The 27,278-nt window shown below is 55.5% G+C and overlaps 1 protein-coding gene across 12 annotated transcripts in view; it reads left to right on the top strand.

The window, feature by feature from the left end:
* LOC140634874 (zinc finger and BTB domain-containing protein 7C) overlaps positions 1 to 27,278 on the top strand; it is a 335,185-nt gene that overhangs the window by 215,217 nt on the left and 92,690 nt on the right. Inside the window, exon 1 of one of the 12 annotated variants that reach the window (XM_072828534.1) lies at positions 5,461 to 5,591. The exons of 8 other annotated variants lie outside the window; for them this stretch is intronic. The gene's annotated coding sequence lies outside the window, so the exon portion shown is untranslated. Of the gene's footprint in view, positions 1 to 5,460; positions 5,592 to 11,537; positions 11,844 to 16,326; positions 16,384 to 17,793; positions 17,949 to 27,278 lie in introns of those variants that run through there. 3 more of the 12 variants (XM_072828533.1, XM_072828535.1, XM_072828530.1) reach the window with 3 other exon arrangements.

Genomic DNA, 27,278 nt, shown 5'->3' with positions numbered 1-27,278 from the left:
GACTGTGGGTCTGGAGGTAGGTGACGCGTGAGCCAAACTGGCAACTCCAGATCAGACCGATCAATACCGGGGCTCTGCATTCATTGCCCTCAGCCAATATCTGAACAGATTGCAAAAGACCGAGGCATGTCTGTTCCTGCAGGGACTCTTGTCATCCTGAGGCCCTGCCAGGCATTGTGTTAGGAGACCAGGATCCCACAGATCTGGAAGCGCTGGGACTGGAGGCCCCGGCTGTTGACTCTGGGCTGCCCCAGCCCCTGGGGTCCTGCCTTCGGGGCATCGGCTGTGTGTGAGCACAGACAGGGTTGGGAAGGGCAAAAGGAGACTGGAAATTCAAGACAGTTGGGCTACAACAATCTACCTTAGGAAAGTATTTGAAGAGGAAAGGGACTGAAATTAATGATTAAAATAAATAATACTTTTTGTTGTAATAGAAGCTCATGAACTTGGACCTCACTGACATGGGATTTAGGATAGTTGAGCTTGGCTGTGGGGAGATTCACCTTTGCACTGTCTGTGAACACAGCTGGATGAATAGATAAACCGCGCACGTGACTCAGGGTGGGGAGGAGGGTGCACGCATGCGACTTCATTGTGATGACAAATTTTGGCCGGAAGCAGGTCAGCTCTGCTCACCTTGGTAAACATTTTATTTACAAACATTTGTTGGGTACCTTCCACATGCCAGATTCTGTGCTAAGTGCTAAATTAATAAGCATGAGGCAGCACCTGGGAGGGGGTGCTGCAGGGGCGTGGGAGTGGAGGGCGGCTGCAGGCGGGCGAGGAGTCTGGAGTGCCTGTGGTAGGGGCAGAGTGACTGTGGCTACATCACATTCCCGATGGATCTTTAATATTTTGACTCCTGCTAAGGAAGACTCCTTATGAGGTAAGAATGATCATTCTTCCCATTTTACAGACAGGGAAACTGAGGTTGGTATCGGGAAACCACCAGGATTCACACCAGGGCAATCTGGTTCTAGGGTTTATTCTTTTAACTGCCGGGTTTTCCGTGTTAGGACAAGGGGGGTTAGGATGGCGGGGAAAGAAAGAAAAATTAGGATGGCCTGTGACCCCCTACTCCCTCCAGATGCTTGGGATCTGGTTAGGAGAGGTAAACATGGGGCCTGGCATGCAGTAGGTGCTTAATAAGTGAATTAATTAGACCTGGGTTTGAACTGCTTGAGGGCAGATGTGGGCCTGAATGTCCCAGCATCCCCTGCCCCTGCGCTGCTGCTGGTACATAACAGACATCAAATGACAGAGCACCACAGGACCTGAGGGTGGGGGAGACCACCGTGCCAGGCATTTGTCAGTTAAGAGACTGGCCTGGGAGGGGAGGAGGGCAGAAGGGGTACACCCACGGCTGCGGGGCTTTAGGGTGCAGGGCTCCCTCCGCAGTGCTCTCATGGGCTGCTTGGAAGCAGATGCACTGAGATAGATGCAGGCAGAGCAGTTGACTGGGCCTGCGTTTTCTCCAGAGCCCCAGGTTCTCACACACACCCCCACCCCCACACCCCTCACTCCCACCCCGACCCCGGGGACTTGCCTTGGCCCTCGCCCTCTCCCTGGGACGGCCCCGCCCCTCCTCCCCCTGTGCTGAAAGAGGGCCTTCCAGGCCTTGAGCTAGGTGAACCAGGCAGGGAGGGGAAGACCATGCTGGACGCTCTTCCTCTTGGCCTCTGCTTGCTGTCCTCTGCCTTTGGAGTCTGCCCTCTTCCATTCCCACCAGGGCAGGCAAGAGACCTAAGGACACTTTCTTTTTTAAAGATTTTATTTTATTTATTCCTGAGAGATACACAGAGAGAGGCAGAGACCCAGGCAGAGAGAGAAGCAGGCTCCCTGCCGGGAACCCGATGCGGGACTCGATCCCAGGACTCCGGGGTCACGCCCTGAGCTGAAGGCAGATCAACCCCTGAGCCCCACCCCCCTCCGGGTGTCCCAAGAGCTAAGGACCTAAGGACACTTATTCCATGTGTTTAGTGAACAAACAAACACCCCACCACACTGCCAGGGCCCACCAACAGCCATTCAGAACACTTCCTCCAACCTCATGGATGGGAGGAGCCAAAGTTGCCTCCCCCTGCACCATTGCCCCCACCCCCAAGGCCTCCATTTACCGAAGAGAATGGCGAGGAACTGGAAGGAGGAAGGATTTGCCCAAGGACACTGGGGCCCATAGAGGCAGAGCGTGGGCAAGAAAACAGGGTTTCCATGTTCCCGTTCAGACCCTGCTCTGAAGCATACCGGCCTGTGGCTTTTGGGAAACCCTGTTCAGCTTGTGGCCTGTTGGGGCCAGTGTTAGGAGAAAGCCAGCCAGGGCTTGTTTGCCTGACACCTTTGCAGCCCTCCCCAAAGGCAAACCACCCGTCATTTGTGATGGGTGCCCTTGGCAGCAACTACAACACATCCACCAAAGCAAAGAGAAGTTGAGAAGGAGGCCAAGCGGGGAGCTGGTGTTTGCTCCTGCTGGGAACCTGGGCACATTGAACTTGTCAGCTTGTCCGGCCCAGATACCATCTCGTTCCTGCTTGGCACAAGTTTATCGAGCCCATGTGTTCCTCCTTGGCAAAGGCCTTGAAGGGAAAGGAAGTGGGACTGTCCCCAGGCATTGGGGCAGTTGCCTGCTCCCCACCCTGATCCGTCTCTAGCCCCTCGACACCCCACCGATACCTCTCGGCAGGCGGCCAGCTGAGTAGAATTAGCATTTCTTCTGCAGGACTGAGCACAGACACTTGGGATCTTGGGGTCTGTTTTGGTTTGGGGCTATGGAGTCAGGCTTTTACCTGGGAGTTTGTGTTTAACATGCTCTTATGGCATTTTGTAGGTGTCAGGGACTCTTCTAAGCACTTTACAAATATTGGCTCAGGTCATATGCCCAACACCTTTTCCAGAACAGGGAACTGAGGCAGAGAGAGAAGGTGCTTAGGGTCACACAGTGAGGGATGGCAGAGTGAAGATTTAGGGTTTGGCTCCAGAGTCCACACTCCCATCTGGGATTCCTGGCCGCCTTTCTGCTGGGACCACCAGAGTTTCGCAGTTTTGACAAATAATTGAACCCGACCAAATCTGTTTCCTCACCTCTACAGTGGAGATAATAGTAACCGTGCCTGAACCCCTGGAACAGTAGCTTTGGGAAGTGTGAACGGAGGGCTGGTTCTTATCTGACCACCTTCCCAGCGGCGGTTAACTCATCCCACGGCCCGTTTGTCCTCTGCAGGTTAGCAGTCTCTGGTGGCCATGGCATGAGGGACCAGCAACTTGCCAGGAACAGTGCTGGACCCCTTTGCCTGCCGTGACCCCATGTTCAGCCCCAAACTAAGCACGCTGTCTAGTGGTTACGTATATGGTATTTCTTTTATCATGTTTTTTTTTTTTTTAATTTTTAATTTTATTTTTTATTTATGATAGGCACACAGTGAGAGAGAGAGAGGCAGAGACATAGGCAGAGGGAGAAGCAGGCCCCATGCACCGGGAGCCCGACGTGGGATTCGATCCCGGGTCTCCAGGATCGCGCCCTGGGCCAAAGGCAGGCGCTAAACCGCTGCGCCACCCAGGGATCCCCTTTTATCATGGTTTTTATGTGATTTTTCTTGCTATTAATACCTTGTGTACCGAACAGCTCTCCTTGGTGCATATGGCAAAAGCCACGGGGAGGAAGCCAGCAGAGGCACCCATAGCTCTGCTCCCCCAGTTGGCAGCTACTTTGCCCTCACTCCCCCTCCAGAACTGCAACATGCCCAATCTTAAGCACTTTCAGCTAGAATTCTGGCCTGTGTCCAGAAGATGCCTGATTCCACCCCCAAAGCTTAAGGCTGGGGAAACCCTGCGAGTGGCCTGTAGGGGCCAGGCCCAGTGCAGGACACCTGGAGTGGCCCCCGGAGGGCTCCGTCTGCTCTCTCTCAGCCCTGTTCTCTCCCCTCCATTACCCAACATCATCCCTGTGTCAGGAAACAAATTTTCCAGGGGTATTAAACTTTACTTTATAATTTTTGAGTCTCTACTACTCCCAAGTACCTTAATTCCAACCGCCCCTGCCTGCCCCATTGAAGCAGGGAAAGGGAGCAGAGGTTATGATGGTGGGAAATGGCATAATTTGAGCCCAGGGAAACGTCACAAGGCTTCTCACCCAGTGTTTGGACGGTGCCCGTGTTCTTAAGAATGAATGTAAGAGGGATTTTGACCAGCCACAGCAGCCAGAACCTGGTGGCCACCTCACATGGCCAAGGAAAGTGACTAAGGTTCAATGGGTCACAAGGAGGCAGTGGGACAATAAAATGATAGGCCCTTTTGTGCACTGGACCTTCCGTGTGCTTTCTCTGACAAATGAGACTTGACTTGATCCTCACACAGATTCTTGGGGGCAAGATCTACCCTCCCTACAGACTGGACGACCGAGGTCCGATGAGGGAAGTAGGAGGTCATAGGGAGCAAGCAAGGAAAGCGGAGCCCTGTGGGGCTGGTGGCTCTCCCCACTCTCGCCAGCCAGGCATCTCGGTACGGATGTGCCTCCCGTGGCTGTGCTGCGTGGGGCGCGCAGGTCGCGCCGGTGTTCATTTTGGCCTCCTTGTTGATCCTTATCTTCTCATTGCTTCATTTTCCCTCCTTATTTTTTTGTGTGTATGTTTATCTACTCACAATGTACTGCAGGCACGTGTGCACCCTGCTTCAGATCCTTTTGGAAGAAGATGCGTTATACACGCACGGTGGGACCCAGGATGTCGTTGTTAATCATTTCATAAGGTCTCCCATGGGGGAGATATTTGCATATTAGCCAAGAGTTTCTTTAGGAAAACCTCAGACACACCCTGTTTCCTTAGGAACAGAGCAAGGACATGGGCCTGTAGAGGCTCTGAGGAGACTTGCCTCTCCCACGGCCTGAGTACACCGCTATTTCCAATCTTGTTAGAGTCACATAGCTCAACTGGAAATTAAGTAGACCCCCCAAAACTCTGGCTTTTCTAGTGTAGCCCCGTGGTTCTCAGCCTGTGCAGGGAGGAGCAAAGCCTGGAATCCTGAAGCCTCCATCCCTCCCCACCGAGATGACCATATGCCATACCGATGTGTGACAGCATCAAGAAGAAAATAATTGAAAAGTTCAAAGAAATAAAGTCCATACGACATACTAGAGAATATTAGGGGTCCAGGGAAACCATATTTATTTGTCTTCTTCCTCTCCCTGGAACATGGCCAAGAAGTGGCAGGAAATAAAACCACATCGAACCAAGAGAAGTCACAGAACACCTGCTAGAACACTTGTTCTCTGGGGCACAGGTCACTGAGGGCCCACAGGCTCCTGTTTGACGCACACTTCAAACTAGCTTGGTTTTCTCGTTTCCAACCTACATGGGACCAGCTGGAGCAAATGAGAACGGGGGTGAAGGATGGCTAGTGAACACTCATGGTTGGGGGCTCAGGGAGGCAGTGCTGGCTGATGACTGGCACCGTTGGGGTGACTTTGGGTTATGCAAGCGTCTTCGGGTTGTTTAAGCAATTCCCGTGAGGGACTTGGACGTTTTGCAGTAACAGCGTGGCTTGGAGGAGGACGTCTTGCCTAATCCGAGTACACAGAAGTTGGCCAGAGCCGCCTGCAGGTGAGAACTGAGGAGGCGAGAAGCAGGGGCAGGGATGGGGAGTGGGGTAAGAGCGCCTCGGCAAGTGCTCACCTTAACGTGGTTGGTGTGGAAAACAGGCTGGGGAAAGGGCCCTTTCCTAACCTCCAGGCCAAAACACATAACGTTTTTCTCAATGTGCGTGTATTACTTTCAAGATGAGGAAAGTTGAAGCTTTATTTTCTGAGATGAAAGGCAATCCCAGAACCCAGAGGGCCCGAGAGGACCGCAGAGTGGGGAGGGCGACCCCGAGAGAGGTGGCCGGGGTGAAGGTCACCCGGAGAGGCCAGTTGTGGGCGGGCCTGGCCCCAGGAGCAGGCCAGCCGCAGTGTCCTGGCCCCGCTGTCCCTGGTCCAGCACGGCCCTCGTCCTGCCCCAGAGAACAAACCCCAGCGGAGTGCAGGGCCGCCTGGGCCTCCTGCAGGTGCGCTGAGCCCTCCAGGGGCTCCTCTAGGCCCTGCAGAGGCCCAGATCCAACCCCTCCAGGCTTCCCCGCCTCCAGCCCCCTGACCAACCCCTCCAGGCTTCCCCGCCTCCAGCCCCCTGACCGAGGCCCGCCCCGCCCCTGTCCCTGGCTGGCGGCCCTGCTGCCCCTGTGCCTGTGCCCCGGGCCTCGGTTCCCAGAGCCCGATGGAGAAGGGATGAGTGGGAAGCACCAGATTCCAGGCTGTGCCCTCACCTTCTTGTGAGCTCTGGAGGCACAGAGCCTGGGCCCCTGACCCGGCAGCCAGTTCCCAGCCATAAGGGCCGGCCCTCCGAGTGTCCTGGGCTGCGCCTGGGGCTGCAGTCGTGGCGCTGCGCCCTCGCAATGCCCTTTTGTGGGGCGCCTGACCTCACCGCTGTAGATTTGGGTCAGTTGTCGTCTTGGTGCCGCCTGAACCCTAGCTGACATTTTATCTCTCCCTCCTCCCTCCTCCTCCCTCTTCCCTCCCTCCCTTCTCTCTCTCTCCCTCCTCCTCCCTCCTCTTCCCTCCCTCCCTCCCTCCTTCCTCCCTCCTTCCTCCCTCCTTCCTCCCCCCTCCATCCTCCTCCCTCTCTCCTTCCATCCTCCCTCCTCTCTCCCTCCCTCCTTCCCTCTCTCCCTCCCTCCCTGCCTCCTTCCCTGTCTCCCTCCCTTCCTTCTCCTTTGACCCTAGCAATGAGCCCCCTGGGCCTTTCCCCAGCCCCAGTCAGCAAGGGGCTGTAACAAGGAAGCCAGCTCCTGCCCCTCCCTTGTGGAGCACAGAGGGGTGCGGGTGCTGGTGTGGGTGCAGTCCAGTGCCTCCACTTACTACTCAGGCAGGTTATCTGAACTTCTTGGACCTCAGTACCTTTATCTGTAAAATAAACATGCTAGTACTCACCTTGGAAGCTTTGTTGTAAGGATACAATCAAGGAAATGACTGTAAAGCCTTTCGTATGTTTTCTGACCCATACTGGGTGCTCAGCACCTGGGAGGTACACCGTGACGGCCTCTACTAGTACGGGAGCGTACACAGCCAGCCCACATCATTTCCACTATATTCACTGAACTATCCCTTTAAAGGCCTAGAGAACAGTGGGCCCAGAGTATTCCCGGTCTAGTTTGTGGGTGGAAGATGGAGATGGGACAGGACCTGGCTGTCCCCCAAGGCAGTAGGTACCCCAGTCCAGGACTAGCCCACCCAGCCTCTGGTGGCCTCCAGTCACTTGTGACTGTTCCACTTTGGGGCTAGCGACTTCAGATCCTTGGGCCTCCCTCCCTTTGGTGCCGCATGAAAGGAGAGTTGGAGTGCTGCCCACACCCCCAGGGCTGCTGAGCAGTAAATAAGAGGATGCTCCCCCAGCACTCAGCCCGGTGCTGACCCCTACCACCTGCTGAGGGCTCCAGGGGGGCTTGCTGGGACTGTTGGCAAGTGACACCCATCTGACACAAGAGCTGGCCCTGGAAAAGCTGTGAAACCAAATCCTGTGTTCCCACTAACTGGCTTCTTCACTTTGAGGAGGCTTCATCTTTGCCTGGGACCATCCTGGGAAGACAGTGACTCTGAACACCTCGGCGACAAGTACACCATCTCCCCCTGCTCCGCTGGCTCACGGGCAGGCCCACGGGCACACGGTGGAGCGCGAGATAGCTTACGTGGCACAAACGGTGATTCTCTACAGCACCTGTGTGCCAAATGTAGATTCTTTCTTAATTTTCTTTTCTTTTCTCTCTCTCTCTCTCTTTCTCATATTCATGTATCCATCCCTCCATCCATCTCTCATCTCCTCATCTGACAGGACCACCTGCAAGTATTTCCTCTCTCCTTACCATGGGCAGATTACAGCTATAGAATTCATGCACCAAAAGTTTCTATTTCCCAATGACTTCCACCTTTCATCTACATTTTATTTTTTGAACTTTTAGGACGATCATCAACTTTTGTGAAAATCTATTAAGCTCTGTGGGCTGTCTTCCCAGAAGAAGGAACATGCTCACGCCCTCATACAATCTTGCATACTGACTAGTGGGGGTTTTGTGAATCCTCTGAAGGCCCCTCCCCGTGCCCCCAGACACCCTGGTCAGGACCCCTGCAAACATAAGAGCTTTCTTATGGAGACAGCCCGCATCTCAGAGGCAACAGATAGCAGTTTAGGCAAGCACTCAAGGGCCCCCCCATATTTAGGCTCCTTTGACTGGCGTGCTGGGCCCCAGCTCCTTCCCATCCTATCTTTCCTCAGGCCAGTCCTTCCCTGGGGCTGTCACCTCGCCTTTCCCCCGCTTCTTCCCTACCCTTTATCTACCTCTCACCCACAGTTCAAGTATGTGATGGCCTCCTCCGAGGGATGGAGAGCTCAGGGAGGATGTGGAGCCTCAGCAGACAGGGGAGAGGCCCCGTTTTATAGGCAGGAAAACAATGAAATGCACTGAAACCTGAGCTCCTAGCACTTCAGTGCAAGCTGGCCAGGAGGGGTGGGGGACAGAGAAGGACGTGCCAAGCGGGGCTTTTCCCTCCTGCCTGGTCTGAGTCTGAGGAATTCGGCAGTGGGCTGTGGTGAGACACCCTGCCTCCCGGTTCTGGCACCTAGTGAGTGTGGAACTCTGGACAGGCCACTGGCCACTTCAACAACGCAGCCTTAGTTTCCCTATCTTTAAAAGAGGTGCGCGTGGCTGGTGAGGGCTGGGCAGGGTGCAGGGGATGCTGGCAGCGGCGCTGTGGTGAAACGTCAGATGTGCCACCTTTCTGGAAAATGCAATTTAGCACTATCAGGTGAGGAGCCATAAAGGTCTTCATACCCCTTTCATCCATTTTTTTCTGGGAATCCGATCTAAGGCAGAAGGCCCAAAGAGGGAGTAGGCATGCACAAGGACGTCCCGCCAACAGTGTCCGAGACATGGAAGGGTCTGAGAGCAGGGAGGGTCCCTGTGCGGCGGTGGTTTGGCCACTCCCTGGCATCCTCTGCAGTGCCTGCACATGCTCAGTGCAGATGCAACCCAGGAGCTGGAAAACCTCCTCCTTCTCCCCGCCCCCGCACCCCAAAACACACCTGACATGGCTCCTCAGGGCCCTGACTTGGCAAAGGCCACACCGCCCCCTTGCCAGGCCCCCTGCCTCTGACACGTGAGCGTGCATCCCCTGGGAGTCAGAAAACAGAGATTAGGGGTTCAGATTCTCATGAGTGGGCCTGAGGTGAGGCCCAGGAATCTGCATTGTAACCATCTGCCCAGAGACGCCAGCAGGGGCTCAGAAGTCCACGTTGGGAGAGGCGTCACCGTGCCCCAGCCACGGGACCCCGACCTCCTGCACACCACACAACCCACCCACGGCGCAGCACTTTTCCTTCTCAGCCACGAAGCTCAGACTCTTTGGCAAAACTCCTGAATGGCGTTTGTTCTGGATCCGGTGAGCCTGCTGACGGTGCTGAGCAGGTGACCCTTTCGTGTCCCCTTGGAGATGCACCAGATGGCACCTATAGCCTCACAGGAGGGCCTGGTCTGAGGCTTCAGCCTGGGCTTACCTCTGTCTCGCTCCGGTTTCTCCTCCTCTGTGCGAAACCCCCAAATACTCTCAGCTCCCTCCTGCAGGTCTCCAGGATAAAGAGTAAGTTTTAGAGGTGCTCAGTGTGACCTGAGTCCAATCCTGACTCTGAGCTGCCCTTCTGTAAAAGGGGAATAATAACCTTTGGACCTCAGAGTTTGCTGTTGAGGATTGAACTAGATAATGCAATGCAAAGCCCTCTTGGCACAATGCTCCTGGCTACTGTAATTATGGTAATTCTCCTGTCCTTGGGGGTTAACAGCAAGTTTTCTTTGATGAGGTCCTTGTAGGAGGCCAGGCCCTTGTTTTGATCTGTATGGTAGCCATCCTACAAGCCTAACCTTGACCTATGGAAAATGCCAGGAGAAAGCCCCTGGCAGGGGACTTTCCAGTCTCTTCCAGGAGAAAGTCCCTGCCACCCTCCGGGTGTGGTGAAGGTGCCTGGGCAGACCCTCCGGCCTGGCTAGTTTGTCGGGGCCTGGGGAAAGGCTAGCTGGGGGCTGTCCTGGCCATACCTGATGGCCTGTGGAGGTGGCATGCTGACCAACACTAGGGGTGAGGCTGACCCCTCTGCGGGAACACGCGGGAGCCCACATTAGAACAGGTGCTTTTGGGAGGGCGTTGGAGCCTGTTGACCACTTCATCCAACAAAGAAACTGCTGGTGCACAGCCTGTCCCCACCAGCGGTCAGCCACCCAGTGGCCCCTTGCACAGTACACCCACCCCCACACACACCTGCGCACCCCCACGTGCCCGCCTGAGAGCACACCCACGCGGTCCTGCCTGCATCTTCCCCATCCCCATCCCCAGCCTTCCTCCTCCTGACCACACACTGGAGAAGGGACACGCCGACCCCCAGAGAGTGTTTGTTATGCCCAAAGTGTACCAACAACCTGGCCAGGTAATGGGGCCCTTGCACATTTGCGGGGACCCCGTAGGGACAGGCCAACTTTCAATTTGTTCGCTAAAGGGAACTTGGGTCAAGGCCAGCGTTGGTTGGCGGCTAGGAGCCTCAGCCCAGCCCTCAGGGCCCCCAGGAGGTCTAGCCCTGCCCACGGCTCCGGTCTTAGGGGTGTCATTTCATGTCAGGGGAATTACTTGTTTGTTTGGGTTGAGGTTCTTAGATTTGTTAGCTTTCTGAGTATGAATACCTCCTTTAAAAAGGCATCCCTAGAAGCACAGTGTTGCTTTGTGGAGCGGGCTATAGGTGGGGGGTGTGGGCTGGGGGCCCCCGGGCCTGGAGGCGGGGGCGCCATCCAGGGCAGCCGCTCTGCCCCACTGCCAGGGTGCTGGGGGCAAGTCCTGCCGGCCTGCACCCCCTTCCTGGCTCCGTGTGGGAGCTCTAATCCTGGCTCTCCGGGTCTCTCTCCAGGTGGCATCAGTGACCTGAGGCTGCTGGCCAGGGCCCCAAAGTGCTTCCCCTCAGGACCTGGTGGGGAGACAATGACGGCCTCGCCCCTGAGGTCAGGGCAGATGGCTGTCAGGTCCTGGTCTTTCCCTGCTGAGGGTCAGCTGCAGAGGATGGGGGAATGTCCACGTGTCCCCAGTTTATAGCCAAAGCCTAGAGTGGGGGGTCAGGGACAGGCAGTGTCACTGTAGACCTGGGAGGAGAGAGGGGAGGAGGGGAGGAAGCTGTGGCCTCTGGCTGGCCCTGCTGCGCCCTTTCCCACCAAGGGGTGGGCTGCCGGTGGCCAGGGCCTAGCTGAGCCTCCTCCTCCCCCAGCTCCCAGCATACCTGGAGTGGCCAGGGTTAGCCAGGGCTCTCGGCACTCTCCCCTCCTCCCGCTGTGGGTGCCTGAGTGCGTCACCCAGCGCAGCCTGGGAGGAGGGCGAGGCCCTGGCAGCCCTGGGGCCCTCAGGCTGTGAGCAGCAGTGCGCTGGGACCCTGCCACTGGCTCGGTCCATCATCTGTCCTATAGGCAGCCAGACTGTGAGCCCTTCCCTGAGTGCCAGCCGGGCAGGTACCTTCCCCTCACTTCCCCAGAGAGGGGGAGAGGTTGCTGGCACCCCGTGCTTCGCCGGCACCTCCCCTCAGAGGGCCCAGGGTCAGGACAAGCTCCGGCTGGCCTCTCAGCACACCTGAGAAGTGGGAGGCAGCTCCCCGTATGCGGGCCTCCCCTCTGGGCCCCACTCTCACCTTCCCACTCCCACAGAACAGGGCAGCCTTAGCGGCCACACAGCCTTGCTTCTCTGGATCGCTCCTGTGTACTTGAGGAAGTGGAGGCGTCTGGGCAAGGAGCTTGGCAAACTGCCGGTAGGTTCTGGATGAGGGTCTGCCCCCCAGCACTGAGGCAGAAATGTGTGTGGTATCGCAAACCACCGGGTTTGGGTGACCTTTGCGACCATTGGAAGGGCTGTTAGCGCAGCGCTTAGATTCGGTTTGCCGCTGCTTCTCCGAGCTTGATGCCAGACGGCAATGAATCCTTACTCGGGTGGGCATCTTAATACGTTTCAGGGAAATCTGGTCTGTGGAGCAGAGTGCTAGAGCCTCCGATTACAGTAAAGTCCCAGAAAGTCTCTTGTGATCATCATATAAGCAGGGGGTTCAGGACAGCAAGGGCTCGCCTTGTCATCAGATCAGGGAAGCCACAGGGCCGCAGGCAGAGGCTGGTGTGCCCTGCCGTGCCACCTCTTTCTCTGGCTCCGGCCCGTTGGGTTGAGTTTTCTCTCAATTTTCCTCAAAATGTAATTAAACATTCGTTAAGGGCAGCCCCGGTGGCTCAACGGTTTAACGCCGCCTTCAGCCCAGGGCGTGATCCTGGAGACCCAGGATGGAGTCCCACGTTGGGCTCCCTGCATGGAGCCTGCTTCTCCCTCTGCCTGTGTCTCTGCTCTCTCTCTCCTTCTGTGTCTCTCATGAATGGATAAATAAAAATCTTTAAAAAAAGAAAAAAGAAAAAAAAGAAACATTCGTTGAGCACCTAAGGAGCACAGAGTGGGATGTCAGATGGAAACTGTGTGCACTCTAGTAAGAGGGAGGGAGGCGAGGAAGGGGAGAAGGAGGAGAGAGGAGGGAAGAGAGAGAGGAGGGAGGGGGAGGGTAGAGAGAGGAGGGCGGGGGAGGAATGCCAAGATCAAGACCAACTGCCTTAACCTGCTACCATGCTACTGATGCTACTACGGGTACTCTCCTATCCAGTGTGGTGTGATTATGAGTGACCGTCTCCCCTCTGTTTCACGCACTCTCTCTAATAGAGAAGAATGTCATCTGTATTTCAAATATAATTCACATATATTAATATTACCTTAAAAATGTATGTCCTTAGAAAGAAACATTTATCTATATATTATGTATCGGAGGAAAACTAGAGTTTTTCTTCCTTGATTTCAGAGGTCTCCATCCTGCCACTCCCTTGCCTTTTTGATCAGGGTCTCAGTTTGCTCATCCCACAAAGTGGGCATAAAAATCCCTTCTCAGTCTGCCACCCGGGGTTGTGGAGAAGGCCAAGTAGGGTAACAGGTGTAAGAAAGCCAGGGAAAGCGAAAGCACCGCACGCACACAGGTTGACATCATCTGAGGGGGTCGGGCCTCGGAGCCACGCTGGGGGAACAGGGATGCTGGGGTGGAGCCCCCAGATCAGATGGGCCCCGGCTCGGTGCTGCTTCTCTCTGGGTGAGTGCTTCCTCCAGACAAGCCCCAGTTTCCATGCTTGCGTGGCAGGGTGTGCTGTGGGGGTGGTGGCCAGTCACAGCCAAAATGTCAACAGGACGCACAGCAGAAGCCAAGCCCTCTCTAAGCCAGCCCGAGTACTGCTGGGCCAGGGATCTCCTCTGGTCCATCTGTTGGCACTTGCGGTGCTTGGAGAAGGAAGGCCACACAGCAGCAGAGCCCTAGACCTTGCAAAGCTCTGGCTGGTCATCGCATCTCACCCACTGTCCCCGTTTACAGAGGACGAAGCTGAGGATCTAGGAGGCTGTGTGATGACATTCCCAAGGCCACACAGCCCGGCAGTGGCAGAGCCAGGACTAGATGCCTTCTACTTGTTAACCAGGTCTCAGGTTCTCTCAACAAACTTCTTCCGTCCCCCACATATTTGCTGGGGGCCTACGGTGTACATAGAGGCACATGGTGAAAAGGACACACGGGGTCCCTGCCCACAGGCAGCCTCTGTTCTAGTGGGAGAGATAATCAAAAAATAATTCAGGAGGCAAACAGTTAAAAACAAGTATGCAAGCGGCATGAGTGCTTCGATCAAGGGTCTGTAATGGATGATGGTGAAGGAGGTTTCTAATTTATCTGTGGTGTTCCAGGAAGGCTTGTTGGAGGAGGTGATGTTTCTGCAAGACCTGACATAGGGGCAGAGCATGTGAGGCCAAGGAAGTCACACTTGCAAGGCCCCACAACAGTAAGGAAAAGGAACTCACCAGAGGATGGGCGGGGGGGGGGGGGGGGGGGGGGGACAGGGGTGACCTTAGGGAGAGAAGTGGGGATTTTGCTGAGCCGCAGGGGCCATGGTGAACAGTTTGGATTGCATTTCAAGTGCCCTGTGATGCGACCAGATGCATGTTTTGAGAAGATTACCTTGTGGCACTGGGCTGAAGGAGCAGGACAGGAGTGGGAGCAGGGCGACCAGTTAGGAGGTCCCTGCAGAGGTCAGGGTGACAGGGGATGGTGGCCCGGCTGAGGGCACTGATGGAGGACGTGGCAGGAAGAGAGGGGATTTGAGATCTATTTTAGAGATACAATTGCAGATGGATGGCCTGCCAAGGGTGGGGTTCAGGGCCAGCAGGGAGGGAGGCAGCAGGCCTGGCTCTGAGTTTCCAGCTTGAGTAATGCTCAGGCCCCGTGTGTGCCCTGCAAATTCTCTAGGGAAGACTTGCCCCCTGCGCTTTTTACTGATCTGCCCCCCCCCCATCTCAGCTTCCTCCCCAGCTAATAATAGCCTCCTGGCTCAGGGACAGTCAGCAGCCTGCTTGCAGCTGGAGAAACTGAGGCACCATCAGCAAAGCAAGCTGCTCCTAAGAGAACTTGCAGGAGTAAGACAAAGAGCCAGGGCTGAGCCCCAGAAGCAGCCTGCCTTTGGGCACCAGGCTCTTAAAGACTGGTGTCATGTCCAGTTGTAGTTACCAAGCCCTGTGACCTCGAGCAAGTGATAAGACCTCTCTGAGCCCATTTAAATGAGAGGATCTACCTCCCGGTGTGGTTGCAGGGCCCAAGTGGGCCGGGGAGACCCTCATCCAGATCGCAGGGTTCGTCTCCCTACCCCCACTCTATACATGTGCACACTTGTCCAGAAGCCATCTGTGTGCCTCTGTCACAGCTGATGACCCGCCGCTCCTAAAGTTTCAAGTTAAGACAGTAGTAGATTTGCTCCCTGGGCTTCTGTTTAGCCTTCTGAGCCATGCCGGGTGGTTGAAGTAGGAGCTTTCATCCTCCCTGGAACAAGAGTGAGTTGTGGGTTTGGAGGCAGATGTGAAAAGCAAGGCGTCTGTAAGTAGAGCCCGTTTCCAAGCGCTCTGACCGACCTGACCCAGGAAGAGGGGTGGGGGTGAGAAAGAGCGGGGAGCAGAGGGGGGTGAGCAAGAGGGAGGGGGCCCAGGAAGGAGCCACATCCCAAAAAGAAAGGCACAATAACAGATCTAGAGGCTGGCCCGCCCAGAGCCCCTTCCGCGGCCCCCACCCCCTCTGAGACTTCCTATTCCCAGGAGGCACCTGGCAGGGGGACTGAGAACAAGGAGACAAGGCTGGAGGGGCCTAGGGTAGGGCTTCCCACTTCTTGCCCAGAGTCCTTCCGAAGGGCGTTTCCCAACTGGGCACACACAGACAGTCATTAAGGGGGAGGGCGGGGGGGGGGGGTGAGGAATGACACTGCCGGCCACTGCGGGACCCAGCCGGTGGGCTGGCCCCTGGCCAGCTCTCCCCCTTCCCTGGGCTCTTGGCTTCAGTAGCCTCAGCCTTGGCACCACCCACTGGCCTAACTCAGACACTCCTTCAGGTCGGGGCTGGAGCCCGGCTAGGAGGGGCCGCCTGGGGGCAGGCTGGGCTAGGCACCGGCCCTCCACCACCCCTCCTGGCACCCTGCTCCACCACCCCTCTGCCCACATCCAGCTCCAGCTGGGTTTGAGAGAGGTGCTCCGATCCTCCCTCCCTCCCTCCCTCCCTCCCTCCCAAGCAGGCCCTGCCCTGCACTCTCTTTCAGCCTGAAGCTCCATCCATAAACTGGTTTCCCCCACACAGACCTCACCCTGATGCTGTGTTCACTGGGAGAACCTTCTAAACCAGGCAAGCCACCCCCCCTCCCCAGGCCTTCACTGTTGCACCTGACTTGCCTTCCTGCTCACAGGGACACAAACTTCCAGACCTGCCTGGCCCTCCTCCTGGAGCCCTTTCCCCGCTGAGCCCCTGCTTCCTCATTGCTCTCGGCCCCTTGTCTGCTCTGTAGAATTATCACCCTGTTCCTTAAGGACGCTGCACAGCGCTGCACCTACTCTGCCTCACCTGAACCACCCCCCTGTGCTTTATCTCCCCACCAGACATGGGGCTCTGGGGGTGGCACCCCACTGCACCCATCCCACCCCACCTCCACCCCGGGGCCATTGAGGTAAACCCCTTATGGGCGCACAGCAAACGCTTTTGGATTGACACTGATTCCATCCGGGTCATGCGTTGGCACTTTTACCTACCGGGTCTGGGAGTGGAGCATGGAGTTACACATGATTGGATATTTAATTAGTGACTTTGTGGACAAAGGGATTTGACTTTTCTTTCTTTGGCTTGGGTGTTCCGGGAATACATGGTTTTTGATAAAAAGCTATAGAGTCATCCAATCTTGGAAACTGTCCACCTGCCCTGAGTAAGTACTTCCCCTCCTGAACTTCAGTGACTGCCTCCCTGATTGAGCACCCCCTCCCCACCCTACCCCAAGCCTCCCAGGCTCTGTTCCCCCACCCTGCCATCCTTGACCCTCCCGTCATAGCAAGGAGGGCCTGACAAACTCATTCCTGCCCTTGCCCGCCTGTGGGTATTTACAGTTTTAGAAACAGAGAGACCCTTCTGGCCTTCCTGAAGCAATTTTGCCTGCCTGGCAACAGGCTTTCTGCAGGGCGTGCCCCACGAAGGAATGAATCACTAACACTGGAATTTTAGGCAGGGGGCACCTGTTGGAGGAGATACTTTAGTCTGAACCATCTTCCTGGGGTTCTTGACCTTCATGGGCCGATGGACCTTTGGGATTTACATTTGGCTTTGTGGTGCTTGGAGGCCAGTGGCCTGCCCTTGGAAGAGTGGTAGAGGCTGCAGAGGGCCAGAACTCTGATTAGTCTTCCTAGCTTTGTGCTGATTCTCCAGGGCACTGAGGGCAGCTGATCATGGGGGAAGAAGAGCTCCCCTTGGCCCCTCCCCCAGCCTACAAGGGGTTCCTGATGCTTCCCCCCAGGCAGAGGACAGTTCCTGGGGAAGGGGGTGGCAGGTGTAAGAGCTTCCCCAGCCCGTAGTTTTCAAAAGGGTATATAGTGTGTGGCTATAAGGGTCAGCTTGAGAGAGGGTGCTGTAGCCCCACGTCTGTGATTGGTGGCTGGCCCACCCTGAATGTGGACTGTTGGATCTCTGGTTGGCATTTCTGAGTCAGTCTTAGCACGGAGACTAGGCAGTGGAGAGCCCGTTTGTGGGGGCATCCTGTCGATAGGCCCCCCCATCTCAAGAGGCCTCCTGACTCCCCTGGGCCAAACCCCAGGAGGACACCCTGGTGGAGGGAGCTGCTGTTCTGTGCTTACTTCCCGCACTCTCCTCTTTTTTTTTTTTTTTTTATTTGCCACCAGAATGCTTGCAGTGTGGAGTTTGATTTGGTGAACAAGACCCTTTGAGAAGAAAACATAATTCTAGTAATTTCATTGGACTCGGGTTTCAAGCAAATGGAAGTAGAATTGCCTCTAAAAATAAAAGACACGCAGACTTGAGTAAAACAATAATAATAATAATAAAAAGCCGCCCTGATTCGAGATAAGTGGTGAGGCATTTTGTGAAATATTAGAGGGAAAGATAAATAAACGGCGAGCCCCAGGAGTCGGGGGAGGGGTGCGGGGCCTCCGCCACCCCCGGGCTTTGCTCTTTGCTTTCGGCTTTACCTTTGCGCAGGAGCTTCGTCTGCTGTTACCAAGTGAGGCTGAGGCGTGGGGCGCCCCTGGAGAGGTTGGCCCGTGCGCGCGGTGCAGGTGGACGGCAGGGGCTGGCGCCAGGCCTGGGCGCGCGAGGAGGGGGTGCGCTCTCCGGCCAGCCGGGAATCGATGAAAACCTCCCGCCGGCTGCGGCTGCCGCAGGCTCCCCTGAGCAGCGCGGCCCCATCCGCAGCCCGGGACGCAGGCGGCGCTCGGGACGCGGGGCACACGGCCGGGGCTCCAGCGCGGCGCCCCCGGGGGCCAGGTGGGTGCGCGGCCAGGTGGGTGCGCGGCAGGGTGGGGGGGAGCGCGGCCGGGTGGGGGGGAGCGCGGCCAGGTGTGGGGGTGTGCGGCGGGGGGGTGGGGAGGGGCCCCGTCGGGGCGCTGCGGGGACCCCCCCCCCCCCGGGCCCCAGGCGCGCGCCCCGACCCGCGGGATGGAGCGGCGGCGACCGCGGCAGCTTAAAGCCGCGCCGGGCCGGACCGAGGTGCCCGGGACCCGCGCTGGGCCCCTCCCCAGGCCAACGGGGCGCGCGGCCGCGTCCCTCCGTCTGCGGCGCAGGTCTCCGGGCTTGCTCCGGGGGCTGCATCCCTGCGGGCAGCCTTCGGGGCCGAGACCCCCCGACCCCCGACCCCCCAGGCGCGAGGGCCGCCCCGGGACGGAGGCGCGGAGGGAACCGGCGTTGCAGTGTCCTCGCCCTGGACGCCCGGGCCCCCCCGTGTCTGGGGCAAGCCTTGGGGGGGGCAGGAGCCAGGGCGGCGCGGGCCGAAGTCGAGGTCCCGGCAAGGGCTGGAAGTTAAGGCGGGACCGGCAGAGGCGGCTCGGGAGCTGCAGGGAGTCGCCGCGGCCCCGGGGCTCCAAGTGGGTGCAGGGACCCTCCCGGCGCCCCGACCTGCCCACCTGCCCGGAGTCCCGCCGCTCTCCCAGCCCCGGGGCTCGGCGTCCCCACCCCGCCGCGAGCGGTTCGCCCAGGGCGCGGGGCTGGCGGTTCCGCGCGAGTTCCCGGCTTCTGCCGTCCTGGCCGGGGGGCAGCGGGGCAGGGGGGCGGGGGGCAGCGGGGGCAGGGGGGCAGGGGGCAGGGGGCCGCTGTGCCCTTTCTTTGAACCCCCGGTGCTGGGCTGCTCGGGGGCAGCCCTGTCCCCGGGACTCGTTGGCAGACTGTCGGCACATCCCTTCTAATCCCTCTAAATGCAGAATTTTGAAAATATAAAGAAAGTGATTGAAAGAGTCAGGCAGTTTTCTCCAGATTCAGATTCAATAGAAAGTTTTGTGGCAGGGGAGGGGAGGAGAACTGGGTCACATTCGAGTTTAAGCTCCAGCCTTTCACCCGGGGGTGTCCTGGAGGATTAGAAGGATCAGGAACCTCCTCTGGATAGATCTCCAGAAGAGGAAAGGAACCTGGCTGTGGCCCTCTGCCCGTAAGGCCCAACCTGGGCTGAACAGCCGAAGAAAGCCACCCTCCCCAGAACAGCCAGGGTCAGCCAGTGCTCCGTCTCTCAGGGCTGGTGTCTGGTACTCTTTTCCTAAACTCTCCCAAAGTACCACACGTGGGGCAGCTGTCTTCATCATCCCCATTTTATGGGTGGGGAGGGACTGAGGTCCAGGGGCTACTGACTCCAGTGCTCCTTGCCCAGGACCATGGGACACCAATGCCACACCAGCCTGGTTCTAGAACTTCATGAAACTGGTAGATTTGGATCCCACCAAGCACCCCTGAGACCTCGGGAGAGATGCAGACAGGACTCGGGCCTGAGCCGCCACCCAGGGGAATCCACACAGAGAGATGAGGCTTGCACAGAATAGTGACCCTAGGTAGCCAAGTAGGCTGTCCTCAGCAGACTGCCAGGAGAGTACTTTGGGATCTGAGCACAGGCATTGTGGCAGCCAGCGCCGTGAAGAAGGGTTTCCAATGAGAAGTGGTATCGGGGCCGAACGGTGAAGGTGAAGGACAGAGACAGAGAGTAAAGGCCCAGAGGTCACAGCTCTCAGCCTATCCCGCCCTGTCAGTGCTGAGAGTAACCCAGAGAGAGTACGGGGCGGGGAGGGAGGAGGTGGGACATTCATACAGCAGGTTCTAGACTGCTTGGCACACCTTATCTCCCATAACTCGCGTCACCTGTCAGATACAAGCCACTAGCCCCACTTTGCAGATGAGGAAACTGAAGCTTAACGGGGTTAAATCCAGCTTATCAGTGACAGAGCCAGGAGTCAAAGCCACCCATTACACTACACGTCCTTTAGAATCTTATGCTCTAGTCAGGGATGCAGGAATCCCTCTGACATAATTATAGCACAACATAAAATGGTATGAAAGTGTTTCTGTTTCGAATCTCAGTTTCTTTCCATTCAATCATTTATTCAATAACTACTGTGTTGTCTAATGTGTGTTTCCCCGGCACCGTGCAAAGTGCCAGTAGGTGAAGTCCGACTTGGTCCCTGGGCTCTGTCAGTGGGAATAGCAATAGTACAACCTTCAGTGGCGATTGAGTGGATGCCATGAGACGATATGTGGAAAGGTATTCCAGAAGCACCGTCCCGAAGGAGCAGCCGGGGGCCTGGGTGAAGAGGCGGGTGGGCAGTTGGAAGGATGAGCTGTCCCTATGCTCTAGTCACAAGGATTCATCCCTGGCTGGAGAAAACGCTGTGGAGGGCACACAGTATCCAGGAAGCTTGTTGAATGCCTGCAGCCCAGGTGATCTATCTGTGGTTGTGGGTTCCGAGAGGAGCTTTTAGTTTGCGCACATCCCAGCTGGAGATGACAAGAGCCCTGTGCAGCCTCCAGGAGGACTCGCCCCTCTCTGGAGCAGGGCCAGCCGGGCTGGGAACTGGCCCCAGAGCATCACCCCGCTGATACATCGGCTGTCTGAGGCCGGGATGGCACTCTGCATACATACACACGGCTGGGGCTGCAGCTCCCAGGCCTCATCTGGCCGTTGGGGAGGCTTGTCCATGTTCGCAGGACTTGGTAGCAAAGCCAGCACTAGAACCCACATCTCTTGGCCATTCGTAGTTCTCAGAGCAGCTCACAGTAGCCTGCCAGAGCACTTCAGGACCCAGCTGTAAAGGCCAGGTTCCTTCCACCTGCTTGTACCCCCACTTCAGGGTCATTTCCTGATGCTCCTGTCCATCTCCATTTTAGCTGACCTGACATATCTGTCCTAATCAAATGGTGGCAGATGAATCTTTGAGACAGAGCAGGTCATAAATATTCCAGGACATTTGGCCTGTTAACTCTCCTTCCATCTTGAATGCTGTAATAGGTGCAAGATCACTACCTCTAAAATTAACCATCACTTTTGTGAGGAAGTTCACCTTCCTGATAAATCTTGCCTTGAAGCGAAGCCTGTCTAAGTGATGTTCCAGGGGCCTTCCTTCTTCAGAACTGACACTGACACTTCCCGTAGGACAGTTTTTCCGTCTTCCTTCTCTCCCTTCTTCCCCCCACTTTTAAAATCTCTTGTGTTTGGGGTCACAAGATCATATTGCATTCCTTCTTGATGTCATGGTGCCTGGATAAAGGCATATTCTCCTGATGTTGAGATGCTCAGCCTGGTAAGTGCGGTGAGCACCCAACTGGCTGTCCCGTGTTTGCAGCAATTACACAGGTGTATAATTGCATGGGGATGTTTGTTTGCTCAGCCCCTGCTCAGCTGTGCAGCCCTACAGGTTGGGCCAGGAAGAGAGCTGTTCAGTTTATTTTCCTTTGGCTGGGAACTACAGAGATGAATAGAGGGAGGGGAATCTGGGGCTGAGAGATTGTTGCCAAGAGCAATTTGGAGTCTCCTTCATATTAGTCAGAGACTGTGTTTTTCCTTTCTGAAGCTGCCCGCCTCATAGTAACTTCCACGAAGGATTTTCCCCCCATCTTTATGTGTGTGTGTGTGTGTGTGTGTGTGCGCGCGCACACACACACACGTGCCTGTTAGTTTTTGTTTTGATTTTTAACTTGCTGGACTTCTCATGACTTAGCACAAAAAAAAAAAAAAATAGCTTGGGGAATGGGGTGATGAAACAGGTCCTTTATACACTACATTTTGCATGTCATTGCTTAATAAATTTGAATAGTGATAGACCCCAAGGTATGATGGAGTGAGATGAGTAATTCCTTTGAAGGGAGAGTTTATCTTCAGTGGATGACTTTGAAAATTGCCACATAATTTAACTTTCCCTCTGCACATCTTGAGCCTGTGTTTAGAAAAAGAGGAATGTGGGCTGTCTTTTGTCGAACTCCCTTTTGTTCCGCTGGGAGAACCCTCCTCCATCGGGGCCTTGCCTGGAAGAAGACCAGTCCACTCTGCCCCCTTCCCTCTTGAAGTCACCCCTGCGCCCCCTCCAGCATGCAGGAGGCCAGCCAGTGAGAGGGAAGCTTCCCCTGCCGGGGAAGAGCTCTTCCCCAATGGTGGCCTGGCTCACGTCCTCCTGGAGGACAGACTAGGAAAGCTGGCATCCCCAAAGCCTGCCCCTCCTAGGGCAGCGACCTAGGGCAGGATGTTCCGCATCAGCAGAGAAGTGAGTTCAAATTGAGTGGAGCAACGCTGAGACTCCAAACTGGAAAAATTGCCTAATAATACAGTACACGATCTAGGTCGGCTTTTTCAAATTAGATACAACCAGAAGCAAAAGTCCACGTGACCCTCCCAAATGATATCATAGAACCGAACTTGGCACACTCCTATTCCCAGGGCTCTTGCTTTTTTGGCTATGGAGTCTGGCTGACGATTCTGTTAAGCTGTTTCTGGAGTTAACAGGTTGGCCCTTTGGTCTTTGTGAAGTTATGGGTAAAGGCCACTGGAGAGAGGACGGTGACCCCAGCTTTTGTTACCGCCTGCCTTCCTGCTGCCTGCCTTAGGGAAGTCTAGCAAAGGCTGCATCACATCTATTAAGCAGAACCTAGATACCAGGAAATTTTCTAGGTTTTTAAAAATAATAGCTGTATTGAGATATAACTAACATGCCATACAATTCACCCATTTGAAGTTGTGCAGTGGCTTTTAGGATATTCACCTATGTGCAACCATCCCCACAATCAGTTTTAGAACATTTTCATCCTGCAAAACAGAACTCTGTACCCATTTAGCAGCCTCTCTCCCATTTCATCTCAGCTCCCCAGGTCTGGGTCACCAATCATCCACTTCCTGTCTCTGAACAGATTTGCCTACCGTGGACGTTTCAAACCAACGGGATCATAAAATCTGTGGCCTCTCGTGATTGGCTTCTTTCCCTTTGGCTTTTCAGGGCTCCTCCACTTGTATGCATTAGTACCTCATTGCTTTTTACTTGTGAATGATATTTCTTATGTGTGTATACCGCATTTTATTTATCCATGCCTCAGTGGATAGGTGTCTGGGTTGTTTCCATGTTTGGCTCTTGTAAATAATGCTGCTGCGAACACTGTCACGTCCAGGTTTTTGTGCGGATGTCAGTTAGCATTCTCTCGAGTGTTTACCTAGCAGCGGAAATGCTGGGTCATACAGTAGCTCCACGTTTTACCTTCTGGGAAACTGGCAGACTATTGTTCACCGCGGCTGCACCGTTTTACATTCCCACCAGCAGTATATGATGATCCCAGTTTCTCCACGTCTTCGCCAGCACTTACTGGTGATATCTGCCTTTCTATTATAGCCATCACACCTGCTAAGGGTTCATGTGCTCAAAGAAGCAATGCCCAGGAAATATCCTGGATTCCACTCCATCACATTCACTCGCCATGCTTCTAGTGAGATCCATTTCGACTTCTTGGTCCTCCTGCATGGCCGGTGGTTCCTCTGCACATCCCAGAGTTCTCTTCAGGTTTTCCCCGTGTGTTTCTGTAGGACGGTACAGGCTCCCGCGGTATGACGCAGGGGTTGGTGCTCTCATTCTGTTTTCCTAAGGAATGCTCAAATGCTCCGGAGAGTGGGCAGTGGGGTCTGCTCCCTCAGCCCTCCTCTCTCCAGCTCCAGCGGCTGATGGAAAGGGAGGAAGTGGGACTAATGGAAGTAAATGTGGACGAGTTGTTCAGTGCTTGGGGCTTTGAGTGGAGACTTAATGGAGATCCTGACCTTTTTATTCTGTTGAATGACCTCTCCAGGAGCACAAAGAAAGCTGTTGGAGAGGCCTGACCTCTTAACCAGGTGGCAGCTGGGTGATGCAAGGCTACCTCCTTCCTTTCTTACTGGGGCCTTGAGTTGCTGGCAAAACCCTACTGATTCATCCCCAATTGTTTGGTGTGACTGGGTGTTCCATTTCAGCTCCATGATGAAATCATTTTAGCCCGTTTTTACACCTGTGGGACTGATGGGGGTAACGCTCCTAATAAAGGTAAATTTGAGCTGAGAGGGACGGGGAAACCCACCTAGCTTGAAAGACTGCCAACGATTACCCCTTCACAGAACATTCTGAAGTCCTCGTCATGGTGTCCTTCTGGGGTACCATGTTCAATACGTGCAAGCCTCAGTGCCAGAAGTTCATTCCAATAGCTTCTGGGAAGTCACTGTCATCAACTTTGGCCAATATGCCCCCAAGAGCTGCTTGGATCAGGCTGTGCTACTCATTTACTCTTCACCTCCTTCAAACCAATGCTTAATGCAGCAGTTCCTACAACCTGAGTAGAAGGGATCACCTCTGAAACCTTTTAAAGATTATAGGTGTCCTGGGTCCCACTTGGGGAAAACTGAAGAGACAACCAATTGCCTGAATGGTGGTTGTGATGGAGACTAAGAATACAGGTTGACCTCTCTGAGCCTTGATTTACTTTTTCAACATGAGAAATTGGGATAAGTTGGTGTTTTTTTGTTGTTTTGTTTTGTTTTTTGTTTTTGGTTTTGTTTTTTTAGATCTATTCATTTATTTGAGAGAGAGAGAAAAAGAAAATGGAGGAGGAGCAGAAGGCAAGGGATGATCTCAAGCAGACTCCCTTGCTGAGCCTGGCACCCAATGTGGGGCTTGATCCCATGACCCTGAGATCACAAACCCGTTATTGGGACCACGAGCCAGACACCCAACTGACTCTGCCACCCAGGTGTCCCTAGATTGGTGTTCTTCAAAGGGATTTGCTGAACTGATCCAACACAGTCCTGAGTGGGTCTGTTTTTGCACAAAATGTTATTTGTACAAGAGGGCTTCAAAAAAAAATTGAGAAGTCCCTTGAGGAGATGGTTCCTGAAGTTGAGCTCTGACAATTCTGAACATCACCTTCTCAGAGGACGGCTGTCCCAACTTCTCAGAGGAGGGCATAACAGGAGTGGCCGATAGCCCGAAGTTGCTTGATAATGGAGCCATGCTCCTTGAGGGCAGGGCCCCCACTGCCCTGGCTGGCCACGTTCACACCTGCACCCCTTTCTTCTCCCACCCCCTCGGTGGTATCCCCAACTGCTTCCCTTGAAGCACCTGGAGCTTTCCTCTCCTGCTTCTACTACTGTGTCTAAGAGTGCCCTTCACTCACTCCTTCATTCATTTAACCAGCATTTCCCAAATACCTCCTACCAATGACAAGTGGACCACTACTCCGCTCTTGTCCTCACTGTGCCAGCACCTTGTAACCCAGAGGGGCAGCCTGAGGCTAAGCTGCAGAGCTGCAATTTCAGGGCTCCTGATCTGGACGCAGGCCTCTGGAGGGGCCCAAATTCTTGGCACATAGGGAGGGTGACCCCACCTCCAACCCAGTCTGTGAGCTCTGCCTCCCCACCCTCCCCCACTAGGGCTCTGCCCTTATCCAGGCTGCTGGGAAAATGCTTTTGTCATCCCTGGTCTCAGCCAGAGCCTTGCCCTCCTCAACTCCCACCTGCTGGGAGCTGGCAGGCGGAGGAGGGGAGGGGTAGGGAGGGTTGCTTTCCTCGGAGATCTGAGCTCCACGCTCCAGCCCTTGGCTCCCACCCCATAACCCTGACTGGACAATTCATGGGCAGCTGTGCTCCAAGACTGAAATAATCACTGTTTATGAAAGCTGTGGCAGGGAGGGGGAGCTGGAGGAGGGGGGAAGAAAGGAAAGGTCGCGTTTCTGCCTTCCATGGAGGGGCCAGGTGAGGCCCAGAGCCCTTTCACTCCCTTCCTGGTGAATGCGCACACTTCTTAGGCCAGGACATTAGAGCCCTGCTTTGGGGTGTTTGGAGAGTTGTGTGTGTTTTTTTTCTAATGAAGGAAGAATCTTGAAGGCTCATTTGAATAGGGATTAATGTCTCTGTGGCCTGGGCCTGCAGGGAAGGAGAAATTCTAGAAGGGTAGAAGTTGCACTAAGAGGAAGCGCGGGCTTGAGTTGCCACCCCCACTGATAGGGCGGTCTCCCTGGCTGGGGACATGTGTTTGGGGTGGATTTCCCGGCATTGCTGTGTTTTCCTTCGGGCTGTGTGTGTGCATGGGTGTGCGCGTGTGCGTGTCCTCAGTGAGCGCTCCACGCCAAGTGTATGGACTACCTAACCTTTGAGCTTCCGACCTGGTGACGGGGACATGGGGAAGTCATGAAGCCACCCCGAGTGTCTCCAACCCTGGTTTTCTCATCACTCCATTTTGGCACTTTTTGTGCAGGGCAGTGAAACGGGCCTTTTACCGTCAACTGTTTTCCTGGGACCTCCAATGCACTTCTTTCACAAATTGCTCCACCCCCTGGGGCCGGCCCACCTGAGAATTATTCTGTTCCCAAGTCACCCCCACGACCCCCACCCCACAACTGCAAAACCCTCCCTCGATCCTCTCCTTCTTATGCTCTGACTCAGTTATTCAGAGAGAGCCAGTTCTTTGTGCTAATTTCACACTAAGGGGTGGAGAACACTGGCCACCACGTCTACCCGCCTCTGCGGGGCATCTGTCTTCGAGAGAGGAGGCCTGCCAGGCCAGTGTCTGATGGTGGGTCATCAGGTAGGAGGATAAGGCAAAATAAATAACTCTGGGCAGAGCCCGGGGCACTTCATGTGGGAATGGGAACACTCATCCTGGAACTACTTCAATCGAGAGGCTTCGACCCCTGCTTATGTAGCTGGGACATGGCTGTGGCCCACCGTGGTGGGTCCTGAGTCAAGAGAAGGGTGGGTGACCAGAATGAGGGCACCCTGCAGGGAGAACCAGACAGGTGAGAATGGTTTCCCTGTCTACAGGCCAGGGGGCTGCTTCAGGGTAACACTGGGTGGCCCCTAACCCCCCAGCCCAGGAAGTCTGCAGAACAAACAAGTGAGTGCAAACGTGGAGCTAAGTGGCCCTGCAGAGGACGCTGCCGTGGGCCAGCGTGCCCCTTAGCTGGCACTCTGCACAGCCAGCTATGGGGCTCTCAACGCAGAGGCTCCCTCCTCACTGCCCCTCCGGTCGGGGCTCCCTGCAGAAGGGAGGTGCATCCCTACACCAGCCCTGCCCTCCCTCCACCCCCACGCCCACGGAGCACCCTCTGAGTGAACCTGACCTCCGGCTCTTGGAAGCCTTTCCCGTAACATGGTGGTGAACTCTTCGCAGACCCAGGCAGAGGAGAGAAGCTGAGCATCCGCCAACCGAGAGCCTGAGTCCAGGCTGGGATGAAAGACCTGGGCCAAGTGAGCCTCCTGTGGAGGGAGCCAGGAGAGGACGGGTGGGGCTCTGGGAGGAGAAACTGCCCTGCGGTCAGTGGGGCCACTGCCGGGGATACCTAACCAGC

Source organism: Canis lupus, chromosome 6 (genome assembly GCF_048164855.1).
Source record: "Canis lupus baileyi chromosome 6, mCanLup2.hap1, whole genome shotgun sequence".
NCBI lineage: Eukaryota > Metazoa > Chordata > Mammalia > Carnivora > Canidae > Canis > Canis lupus.
Note: the sequence above shows the minus strand (reverse complement) of the source record. Positions and strands in the feature narration are given on the sequence as shown.